Source organism: Dipodomys ordii, unplaced genomic scaffold (assembly GCF_000151885.1).
Source record: "Dipodomys ordii isolate 6190 unplaced genomic scaffold, Dord_2.0 Scaffold24, whole genome shotgun sequence".
Classification (NCBI taxonomy): Eukaryota; Metazoa; Chordata; class Mammalia; order Rodentia; family Heteromyidae; genus Dipodomys; species Dipodomys ordii.
In genome coordinates this window covers 9570892-9583358 of record NW_012267240.1, presented here as the reverse complement: position 1 = coordinate 9583358, position 12467 = coordinate 9570892, and positions in this window count along the sequence as shown.

Below are 12467 nucleotides of genomic sequence, written 5' to 3'. Positions count from 1 at the left end.
AAGTGGTTAAATATTATGATGAATAAAACATTCTAGAAGAAGAGATAAAGATGGACATATGAAAACATTTCCAGCCTCACAAATAATCAGGGAAATGCAAACTTAAGCCTTAAAATAGATTAACCACTCAGCTATCAAAATTAGAATGATAACTTGCATTGATGATATAGGAAAAACGCATGTCTACTAACTGTAGGTACAAGAAAGAAGAGCAAGACTGCACTCAGCCCTCTATAGCAAAGTTTCAAACTTTGTATCATTTGGCCCATACATTTTATTTATAGGATTTGAGTCTTCTGTAATATTTATAACTAAATCTAGAAACATGTACAAATATGTGCTAGCCTTGCTTCTTAGTGTGAAAACTTGGAAATAACCTAAATCTTCAGCAAGACATAGTATTTCTGTTACTATTGAAGATACCAAAGCCTTTAAAATAGAAGTAAATCCCATTTGTCTTTCCTGATCTCTCTCTCTCTCTCTCTCTCTCTCTCTCTCTGTGTGTGCAAATGAAGTGTAGATACATGAGACTATCTAATGAGTAGAAGAGAGGGAAAGGAAATTTTCATGGCCATTTACTTTTTACTCAGCCTTTCTTCTCCTTCTCTTCTTTTTCCTTCTCAGTGTATTGAGATTTGAATTCATGGCTTAGTGCTTATGAGGCAGGCTGTCCACCACTTAAGCCACATCTCCAACCCTTAGTACTATAGTTATTTTTGAGATTGAGTCTTATTTCTTTCATGGACTGGACCTTGATCCTCCTATTTATATGTCCCATTCTAGATGGGATGACAGGTATATGCCCCTGTGCTCAGCTATTGGTTGAGACGAGGATCTTGCTAACTTTTTGCTCTAGAGGGCATCAAACCCCATCCCTCCTAATCTCAGCTCCCCAACTAGCTAAGATTATAGACATCAGTCATTGCACTCAACTTATTTCATTTTCTAATATTGAATATACACTCACTACTGTTTTAATAGTGAAAAATAAAATCATATCACATCACAGCCCCAAATGACCATGAATTCTCACCTACCAATCCTTTCTACTTCAGTCAGTAGAAACTTCTGGCAGATAAAGTGTTTATCATCTTTGTACACGAGGAAATCATTCAGTTGAGCTCTGAAGTACAGGATGTTATATCCACAGAATGTGAAGGCAAGACACAGCCTGGGAAAAGATTTCCACAGAGCCCATATTCAAGAAAACACTTGTAATTTGAACAGGTAAATAGAAAACCTGTGCAAATCCATAAGGCAGAAAATCAAATTGGAAACCAAAGCAGAAGCATATCCGAAACCAAAGAATTAGCATTTGTAAAACTCCACTCCTCCATAAAAGCAAGAAGAACCCTGGCAAAAAACTGTCAGAAGTAAACTTTTTAAGAAGCCTGGAAAATAACCAAAAGTTTACAACAGTCCAAAGAACAACTATTCAAGACAAAGGAAAAAAACCCAAAAATCAAAACAGCTGCATCTTGGAAAGAACAGGGAGCTCTGTGACATTTTAACTTGCCCTGTCCCCTCCCCCCAGCTCCACAGTAGCCTTGAAAGCTAACAGTCTTGTAACCATAGAAACGGTGAGAGCCAGCAGCCCAGCAGCTACAGGAGATGGCAGCACAAGTTTGGAGCTGCTCCAAAACCTCAGTCCCTAGAGAACTGAGACTATTTGACCTGTCTGACTGCTCCTGGTAAAGCTCCCTTCTCAGGGCTTGTCTCTATTTGACCTGACTCAGAGCCTGCTCTGTGTGAACAGCCAATCACCAGGATGTTTGTCAAAAACAGTCCATGGAAATTGTTTAACAACACTCGGCAACAGCTGAGTGTCGGGGGAGGCAAGTTGGGTGTCACTCTCACAGGGGACTGATTAGAAGACTTAAGGAAATGAGCTGGTTTTAGGACACTTTGAGAAGCTCTTGCATATTCTCGGGGCTCTAGAAGGATGTGTGTGTGTGTGTGTGTGTGTGTGTGTGTGTGTGTGTGTGTGTGTATGTGCAGGACTGTTGCATGCTCAGGAAGACCTGAAGAGCCCTCATTTCTTACCTCTGGAAGTGCTGTCAAAGGCACATTTGTAAACCGGCACAGCCTGGTCCACATGCTACAGCACTGAGGCTGGAACACTTGTTGATTCAGGTCATTTAAGGAAATATCTAGTCAGTCATTAGCAAAGTCAGCAAAGACTTCAGTGACTGTACAACAAAGAACACAGCTTTACAGAATCAGGTCAAGTAAAGTGCTAATAAATATACAAGAGCACCAACCATATACTCCCCAGCAAATGAACAATAATGGCAAACCCATACAAGTTGGGTGGGAGTGATAGGTGGATACCAGTTCAAGACCATCTTAGGCTATATAGTAAGACTGTCTCACAAAGCTAAGAATTGGGGAAATAGTTCAGGCATAGAGCACTTGCTGAGCATTGGCAAATCCCTGGGTTTGATCCCCAGCCCTGCAAAATGAACAACAAAAAAATCCAAACAGAATTCAAAGAAAGAATGTCAATATTGTTTTAGTAAATATAAAATATTAACAAAGAGAAATTATAATTAAGAATAAAATAGAGACACAAACTAGTGGCTCATGCCTGTAATCCTAGCTACTCAGGAAGCTAAGTCCTGAGGATCACTGTTCAAAGCCAGCCTGGGCAGGAAAGTCCATGAGACTGTTATCTCTAATTAGTTCCCTAAAAAGCTAGAAGTTGAACTGTGGCTCTGAACAAAACAGCTCAGGGACAGTGCCCAGGCTCTGAATTCAAGCCCCAGGACATCCCCATCCCTCCCGAGGAATAAAATAGAAATCATGGAACTGAAAACTAAGAAAAAATGCTGGAAAAACTCACTAAAAACTCTAAAGGAAAATATGAGTGAAGGTGAAGATTGATCAATTACAATTACCAATCTAAGGGACAGAAAAGAAAAGGGGGAAAAACAGTATAAATACAAATGAATGTAATCTCCAAGTTCTTCCATAGAGCCATCTATGTACCAACATTTGTGCAATGTGTAATAGTGATCCAGAAGGACTGTGCAAAGAGCAGGGCTGGAGAATTCTAAATTTAGTGAAAAGTATTGATCTATACCTAGAGAAACTCCAAATAGAACAGCTTCGGAGGTCCAAACCTACTATCAATTAGTTGAAATTCAAAGAGAACCTTGAAATCAACAAAAGTAATAGCACAAACAGTGGAACCCCAATAATGTTAATAGTTAATTTTTTATCCTAGACCACGGAACCTAGAGGGCTGTGGGAGACAGAATCAGAATACTAAAAGAAAAGGATTGTCAAGCATCTATTCTATATTAAGCAAAACTATCCTTCAAAAATTAAGTAGAAACAGAGACACTATTATATCTGCCCCACAAAAATACTAACTCTAGCTGAAGTGAAAGAACATTGAAATCTACACAAATAAAGAGCAAGAGCCAAATGCTAGTATATTGGGCCTGTAATCCTAGCTACTGAGGAGGGTGAGATCCGAGGATTATTAGTCCAGGCTATCCTGGGCAGAAAAGTCTGAGAGACTCCATCTCCAAAATAACCAGCCAAAAGCTAACTTGGAGGAGTGGCTGAAAGTGGTAGAATGCCAACTGAGCAAGCAAGATGAGTAAATTCAGAAATCTGAGTTCTTACCTTGGTTGTGGCAAAAGAAAGAAAGAAAGAAAGGAAGGAAGGAAGGAAGAAAGAAAGAAAGAAAGAAAGAAAAGAAAATAAAGGAAGAAAGGAAAGAAGAAAGAAAGAAAAGAAAAGAAAAGAAAGAAAGAAAGAACAGAATAGAAAATAAAAGGGAAAAAAAGAATCAAGAGTTATACTGCATAAAAAAATAATTTTTATTTGAGCATTCTCCAGACCATTGTCCCAAGTGATTGTACTAGTTTACAATCCTACCAACGATGCAATAGGATAAATTAAATGTTTATACATTGTAAAAAGGAAAGAGGATGGAGCTTTAACTAGGACAGAGTTTTCCTAGACTTTCCAAATTAAGTCAGTATTGATAAGAACTAGATTATTTTAAACTATTAGACTCCCCAGAGCAACCATTAAAAATGAAAGATATGGCCAGGCACCGGTGGCTCATGCCTGTAATCCTAGCTACTCAAGAGGCTGAGATCTAGCATTGAGGTTCAAAGCCAGCCCAAGCAGGAAAGACCGTGAGACTCTTATCTCCAATAAACCACTCAGAAAACTGGAAGTGGTACTGTGGCTCAAGTGGTAGAGCGCTAGCCTTGAGCTGAAGAGCTGAGGGACAGCGTCCTGGCCCAGAGTTCAAGCCCCACAACTGACCAAAATAAATAAATAAATAAAGATAAATAGCTAAAGAAACAAGACAGATAGTTAATATATAACCCAGGATTTTCATATATATATATATATATATATATACACACACACACACACACAAAAGAAGTGAAAAATATGTCTATTAAAATGCACTCACAGATATAAAAACATGTACAAAATATAAAAAAGAGAGCAAGCAGTGCAAATGGACATCAATAACAAATAAAGATAAACAGCAGTGTAATGGAATATTATTCAGTCATAAAAAGGAATGAAATGCAGATACAGGCCATAGTATGGATGAACATTGAAAATGTATGTTAATTTAAAAATTAGTCTATATAAGCCTATACTCATTTATTTGAAACATCTAGATGAGGAAAAAATAAATATTGAAAGTTCTTTTTAGGTGCTGAAGGTGAAGGAGAGAAGATAGAGTGATTGCTTAGTGGAATTAAGGTTTTTGAGGGGTATGATAAAAATGTTCTGAAATTACATGATGTTGATGGCGTTGAACTCTATTATATGCTAAAAAGAAAAACCCTTTTTACTTTAATTGGGTAAGACTTATGGCATATAAATTATATCTCAGTAAAGCTGATATTTATAAAAGAAATGGGAAAATGGTTTTCACAGACATTTGTTTTGGGGGCAGTGTTAGAAACTGAATTCAGCCTTACTTTCTAGGCAGAAGCTCTACCACTTAAACCATGCCTCTAGCCCCTTTTTGCATTGGCCTTTTGCAAGATAGGATCTTTCTTTATGGTCAGGCCAGCCTGAGATCCCATCGTCCTACTGAGATACAAGGGAATGAATGACAGGTACCTTGTGACCAGCCATTATGTTTCTCCCTTGGCTGGGGTAACAGGCCTGTACCATCATGCCCATACATTGATTGAGATGGAGTCTCATGAACTTTTATGCCTGGGCTGGCCTTGAACCTCAATCCCCCAGTCTTCCCTTCCCTTGTACTAGGACTACAAGCTTTGCGATCTCACACACAGCTTACAGACACTTTGAGGAGCGTATCCAAATGTCAATAAGTGTATGTGAATATACTGAATACCGTTAGTCATGGAGGAAATGAAAATTAAAGCCACCAAACGCCCACCAGAATGGCTAAAATTAAAAAGATTGAAAATACCCCATTTGGTAAAAAAAACATGAACCAACTGGAACTCTCACACGTGGCTGGTGGGAGTGGAAATTGGTACAAACACTTAGAAGAAAAATTAGCCATATATCCTCAAATTAAAAATGTGTCTGCCTTAAGATACAGTAATTTTGCTGGGTGCCCTATCTTATTCCTATAAATCCTAGCTACATGGAAGGCAGAGATCTGAGGATCGTGCTTTGAAGTTAGTTTGTGTATGACAGTTTGTGTCGAAAAAGCAGATGAGGAGGTGTGGCTCAAGTGGTAGAATGAGTCTTGAACAAAAAAGCTAAGGGACAGTGCCCAGGCCCTAAGCGCGTGCGCGCGCGGCACACACACACACACACACACACACACACACAGATTCAGTAATTCTGTGTATTTATATATGTATCCAACAGAAATGAGTGTAAAGATCACAAAAAGAAAAGAAAAATTCACTGTAGGTTCCCCAGAAACAAGTTTCTTAATGATACAATGAATCAACACATGGTAGTGTACTCATATCAGGGAATACCACAATAGATATAACAAATACATACTGGCAAATCCATCTAGAAGTCCATTCTAGATCATTGCACCTTCTGTGATAAAATACTAAATTAAGAGTATTAGTTAGAAGAATGGTAATTTATTTTGGGATTGGGGGTAGGGGAGGGAGGAGGCTGTAGCCTGGGGTTATGCCTTAATTTCTTTAAAAAGATTGTTTTCATTCAGCTCTTAGTATTTATAATTTTTTGGGGGTGGTTATCTATTAGAGCCATATATTATATTGAGTTGTGATCTTGTTTAGTTTTCTGCCTTTAGGACCTATTTTTCTGTTACTCATTTTTACTCAATTCCATTTTGGCATGTGGTTTGTGGTATACTATCTATTCAATGTGGTGAGAACTCCTTTCTGTTCCAGAGTTTATTAGTTAACAAATGTTTCTTTCTGTGATTGACATTAACTTGTGCTATCCAACTAGTGTAAAAACTACTTCTGTGTCCATTCGATCAAGCTTATTAAATGTATCCTTCATGGCTTTTGATTTACCAGATGTATAAGTGATTGAAGGATACTTAGAATCTTCCCCCAAGATGAAGGATTGGTTAATTTATGCTAATAGTTGATCAATTTTCAATTTATTTTGTGATTTGCTCATGCCAAATTTAACCATTTCTCCTTAATATAATTTCTCCCCTCATTTCCTGCTTTGCCTCTAGTGATGTTTCAGAGGTTGATACATTTTTTATTCTGCATATTAATGATGTAATCACATCTACTCTCTTTTTCTCTTCTATTGTGTTATGTATGTGTGTGGGGGGGGTTGAGGGTAAAGAGAAAAATTGTAAATACAGTACAAATACCTAGGGCCTACCCTGAGACTCCCAAACTATGAGGACTTTTCCACATTTGTTTCTTCCTTTCTTTCTATTTCTCTTATGAGACACCTCCCTTAAAGGGAAGAAGGCAATGGAGAGAAGTGGGAAGAAGAAAAGAAAAGAAAGGACAGGAAAGGACAAGAAAGGGATAGATGCCAGCTTTCTTCTCATCATTTTCCTGATCCATTGCTTCTCCTGTTAATTTTTCTGTTCTGGCTATTTGGTTATTGTTTTTTGTTTGTTTGTTTTGTTTTTGTCAGCTGTAGGGCTTAAACTGGAGACCTGGGCACTGTCCTTGAGCTCTTTTTGCTCAAGGCTAGTGCTCAATTACCTTGAGCTTTTGTATCATTTTGGTTTTCTGGTCATTAACTGGAGATAAGAGTCTCACAGACTTAGCTGCCCGAGCTGCCTCTGCAGCAAAATCCCCAGATTTCAGCCTCCTGAGTAGCTAGGATTTACAGGCACAAGCCATCAGCACCTGGCTGTTTTTTCCCCCCATAATTCATTTTAGACTCTTCTTATGACATTTTCATACATGTATATAAAGTACTTTGATCATATTGACCACCAGCATCCTCTTGCTCCTCTCACTGGTACCTTCTTTCCAAATGGCTCCCTTCTGTTCTCCTGTCAGATCTATCTATCTATCTATCTATCTATCTATCTATCTATCTATCTATCTATCTATCTATCTATCTATCTATCTATCTATCTATCTATCTATCTCTCTATCTATCTATCCATCCATCCATCCATCCATCCATCCATCCATCCATCTATCTATCTAAATATCTATCTATCATCTATCTATAATAGTAATGGGTTTAAACTAACAGCTTCCCATTTGCTATGCCAGCATTTAACTACTTGAGTCACATCCCCTGTCCTTTTTAGTTTTAGTTATTTTTCTAATGGGATCTTGTGGTTGATACATACTCTGATGACCCTGGGACTTCACCTCTGATCCCAACATTCCTGACACACCTGCTATTTCTACAGTGTCTTGGAGGGCCATAGACCTTCAACAGGGAGCTTCCTGAATCAGAGAGAGAGAGAGAGAGAGAGAGAGAGAGAGAGAGGAGAGAGAGAGAGGAGAGAGAGAGAGATATCTTTTTTCTTTTCCACTCATGGAAAAGGTCAATGTAACCAGGCTTCTTTTCTGTGTGTTTCTGCAGGGCAAGTTTATTTCCCCTTCACCCCAACCTTAACTATGTGTCTCTCTGGGGCCTTGACTTCATGTAAGGACTCACATGGTCTCACTGTATGGAGGTTCCAGGTAACAAAAATGGAAATTACAATAAGTAGGGTGCATTGCAAATGTTTTTCAAGTTCTCCTTCAATTTGGGCAGGCTACAGAAAGATACTCAGTGAGGGGGCATGGATAGAGATCCTATTTATTCAAAGATCTCTATCCATAGATTCATCACTTGCCATAACAATGGCTATGCAAAGCACAACAGCTCTGTTCATTGGCCATCCCAGTATGGACTCATAGAATGCACAGAAGCACCAGCTTCATTCTGCCCACAGGTTCATGTTCCATCCACCAGTGAGCTGCTATTGGATAACAGGGTGCAGCATTCATTTGCATCCTGTCCTCCAATGGCAGTTCACTGTCCAAGTGGTATTTCCTTTTATGTGGCCTGGTTATACCTGCTCTAGAAAAGTGGCATCTGATTGAGGATGGCCACAGAAGTCCGAGCGTGTGTGGCCAGTCTAAAGGCTACATGTGGGTCACATGACTGAAGGGTCTATGAATGTACAGAACTAGCCAAATCCCAGACCTGGGGAAGTGCAGACCCTTTAAAACCCTCCAAGATTGTAGTGAAATATGTCTGACTTACTCTATTTACTTTTCCTAGATAGATCTGACACTTTGGCACTTGGATGTGTTACTTAGGAGTAGAGTTTAACATCAGGCTTGGTGGATGTAAGCAGCAGACGGAAGAGTTGAGTTAAATGGAATACCGATCCTGTTACTTGCTAAAAGAAAAGAAACAGGAGTCAGGGAAACTGTGTTGGGCAGCCAGGTATGGGAATTCATAAATAGAAACATTTGGAAGATTGGGGATGTAGGATTAGATTGCAATGGCTCTGTGTTAAGTGTCCTCCATCCACTGACTATTGTCTGAGGGGGCAGAAGAAGTTGAGCAATTGGATAGTGTCCAGGTTACCCTATGCAATAAAGATGTTATACCAGTTGCATGTGCTAGTCCTTCTCTTCTAGTGAAGAAAGCATAGTATTCTACTAAATTGTGCCATCTAAGTCTAATCGGTAGCTCAAAGCCATAACTGCATCCATAGAGCTTTAGTTCTTGCCCACTCAATGCTTCAGGGTCTCCTGTGTGAATCGCAGAGCTTGCAAGAATTGTGTGCCTTGTTATAACAATTCTCTTATTTGACAATGTGGATTGTTTTACTCTCTTTAGTACATCATACTACAGAAAATAGAAGCCTTCACAAATTCAATCATGAGTAGGGTCATGAGGTTATTGTGTTATCTAAGGTAAATGACTCAGCCCTTTGGTTGTGAGGAAGCTGGAGAATTTTGATTTAATTATCCTCCTCTTCTCTTTAGTGATGTAACATTAAGATGGCTTCTAAGAAGCTGGGTGCTAGTGTCTCACACCTGTAATCCCAGCTACTTAGGAGGCTGAGATTTGATGATCCCAGTTCAAAGCCAGCCCAGGCAGGAAGTCTGTGAGACTCTTATCGCGAATTAACCACCAGAAACTGGAAGTGGTGCTGTGCCTCAAGTGGTAGAGCACTTGTCTTGAGCTGAAGAGCTCAGGGACAGCACCCAGACCCAGAGTTCAAGCACCACAACTGAAAAAAAAAGATGGCTTCTAAGATCTGTGCATTGCAGAGCATACCTATAATCTCAGCTACTGGGAAGGCAGAGAGAAGAGAGTCATGATTCATAGTTTGCCTTACCAAACTTAATTTGAAACTCTTATTATTAAAGGTAAAAGAACTGGGGGCAAGACTCAAGTAGTAGAACACTTGCGTAAGTCCTTGAGTTCAATCCCTAGTATTAAAGACAAATTTTATAATGTTTGTTTTTGTTCATGCCAGTTCTAGGATTCGAACCCAAGGTTTCAAGATCTTGCTTGCTGGTACTCTACTACTTGAACCGTGCCTCCAGTCTGACTTTTTGCTGTTTAATTGGAGATGGAGTCTTTCAGACTTTTCTGGAGTTTTGAAATTCAATCCTCTGGGTCTCAGCTTCCTGAATAAATAGGATCACAAGTGTGAGCCACCAGTGCTAAAAGATGTTTTGTAAGAACAATCTGCAATCTGCAGTCTCTCCTGTCTCTCAGTTTCTCTTCAATTTATTTTTTTCCTTGATATTATAAACATTGCAATTGGCTGAGCAAAAATATGTAAAGATGTAAAAATACTTTACAGAGAGGGGAATGATGATTACACAATCTATATAATGAAAGCCTGTATATTTCTACACCTGTAGGAGTGAGTGTAGTATAATGTGTCACAATAAGGAATGGCGAGGGCTGTGGTGAATAAAGGAAGAGCACATGTGTAGTTCTAAAAGGAGTTTCTCCTTCCCAGCTTTTGCCAATACCACTCAGAAATATGGGTCCAAAGCAGTTTGATACCTTTTCTGATTACCCCCAAAAGAGAAAGACACAGATTTGTTTTGGTAAGATCTAAGTCTTCAAAGTTGAAGCACTTTCATGTTTTGCTTCAGGACCACTCTGCAAGTCTAACAAAACACGTTGGCAAGTTCTGTTCAGTGTGTGGCCTGATACTTTGTGGACTGTGTGTGACACTCAATCTTCTACCTGGAATTAAGTAGTTATAATAGGCTGCTACTCAAGGGCTCATCCCAAACACCTTGGTTTGTAGCTACATAACTGTAATATGTAATTAATAATATTCAATAGCTGGAGTCTTAGTTCAGCAAGGCTGACATTAAAGTAACAGACAATATGTTGCTTCAGGAGTCAGTCCCCTGTGGGATATAAAATAATATTGTTTCTTTTGTGAAAAATTAGAGTAAAATAAGACATTAGAAGTATCGCTGGTACATGCAGAAGAGAATAAGAGGGAATAAAAGGTATGAATATGCTTAAAATAGTAGCACAGAGAAAGACAATTAGAGAATTGTAAATCTAAGAACACAATTGTAGACATATTTTTTCTTTTTTTTCTAGTTGTAGACTTATACATAGTAGGTGATTATGTAATCTCATGAACACAATTAAATTCCATTTCTTTCTTGGTTTTAGTGACCCAATCACCTGGAGCAGGTTGCAGTTTCTGTGTGTGTTGCAGCAAATGTTGGCACTCATGTGTCACACAGGGAACATTTGCCACCTGCTAAAGTGAAACAACTTCTCCAGGCCCACATTTCCAGGAGAGCAATTCAAATGAGGTAAGTGGAAGATACCAGCAGTAGTCTGGGATCCATGTTTGCTGAGTTTAAGACTGAGCAAAAATATTGTAGGTGCTGAGGAAGGAATTTTGTAATGGATGAAGCCAACAGTTGGCAAGCCACATGAGGCTGGTTGTGAGTCTTACTGCTCATTAAGAGTAAGGGACCCGATTCCTTTTAGACTGGTGAGTTGCAGGAGTACCCTTGAGAGAAGGAAAGAACTGAGTTTCATCATTTAAAATATGAGTGGGTGAATCCAAGTACTTTAATTCAATGGCCCCTCGATGACTAGTTACAGAAATGAAATAACTCTATTTATGTGACAGTATTAGTTTCTGAGAGCTGCTGTAACAAAGGAACAAACAGAAATTTATTCTCTCATAGTTTGGGAGACGTAAGAAATCAAGGTGTCAAGAGGACTGTGCTTTCTCCAAAGGTCCTAGGGATGAGTCCATTCTTGCTGCTTCTTAGCTTTTATTTGTTACTTGGTTGGAGTACTTGACATGTGGCCTCCATCTTCATGTGGCCTCTGCCTGTGAGTTTCTTTGTGTTTTCAGGCCCTTCTCTCCCACCTAAGAAAGTAGTCACTGGATTCCAGCCCAGCTTACTCCTCCTTATTTTATTATATCTGTGAACAACCCAGTCTCCCAAAAAATCACTCACATCCACAATACCAGGAGTTAAGACTTCAACTTACTTTTGCTAGGGATTAACAAAATGGTCACAGCTTATGTGACCATATAAAAACATTAAATGAGCATGAAATAGAAATCTTGCCTTCAAAGAGCTTACCTTATATGAGAGAGACAACAAAGTAAATCATGTACATAAAATATGAGAATTACGGCTTTACAATCTCTAGATCAAATGTCAAAATCATCTTCTGAGAGCCCTTGCTTTTTTTTTTAACTTTTGTAATGATATTGGGGCTTGAACTCAAGGCCTTGGCTTTTTCATTCAAGGCTCAATCACTTGAACCACAGCTCCACTTCCAGCATTTTATTATTATTATTATTATTTTATTGTTTTGGTTGGTCGTGGGGCTTCAACTCTGGGCCTGGGTGCTGTTCCTGAGCTCTTCAGCTCAAGGGTAGAGCTCTACCACTTGAGCCATAGTGCCACTTCCGGTTTTCTAGTGGTTTATTGGACATAAGAGTCTCACGGATGTTCTTGCCTGGGCTGGCTTTGAACCGTGATCCTCAGATCTCAGCCTCCTGAGTAGCTAGAATTATAGGCGTGAGCCATGGAGCCCAGCTCCAGCATTTTATT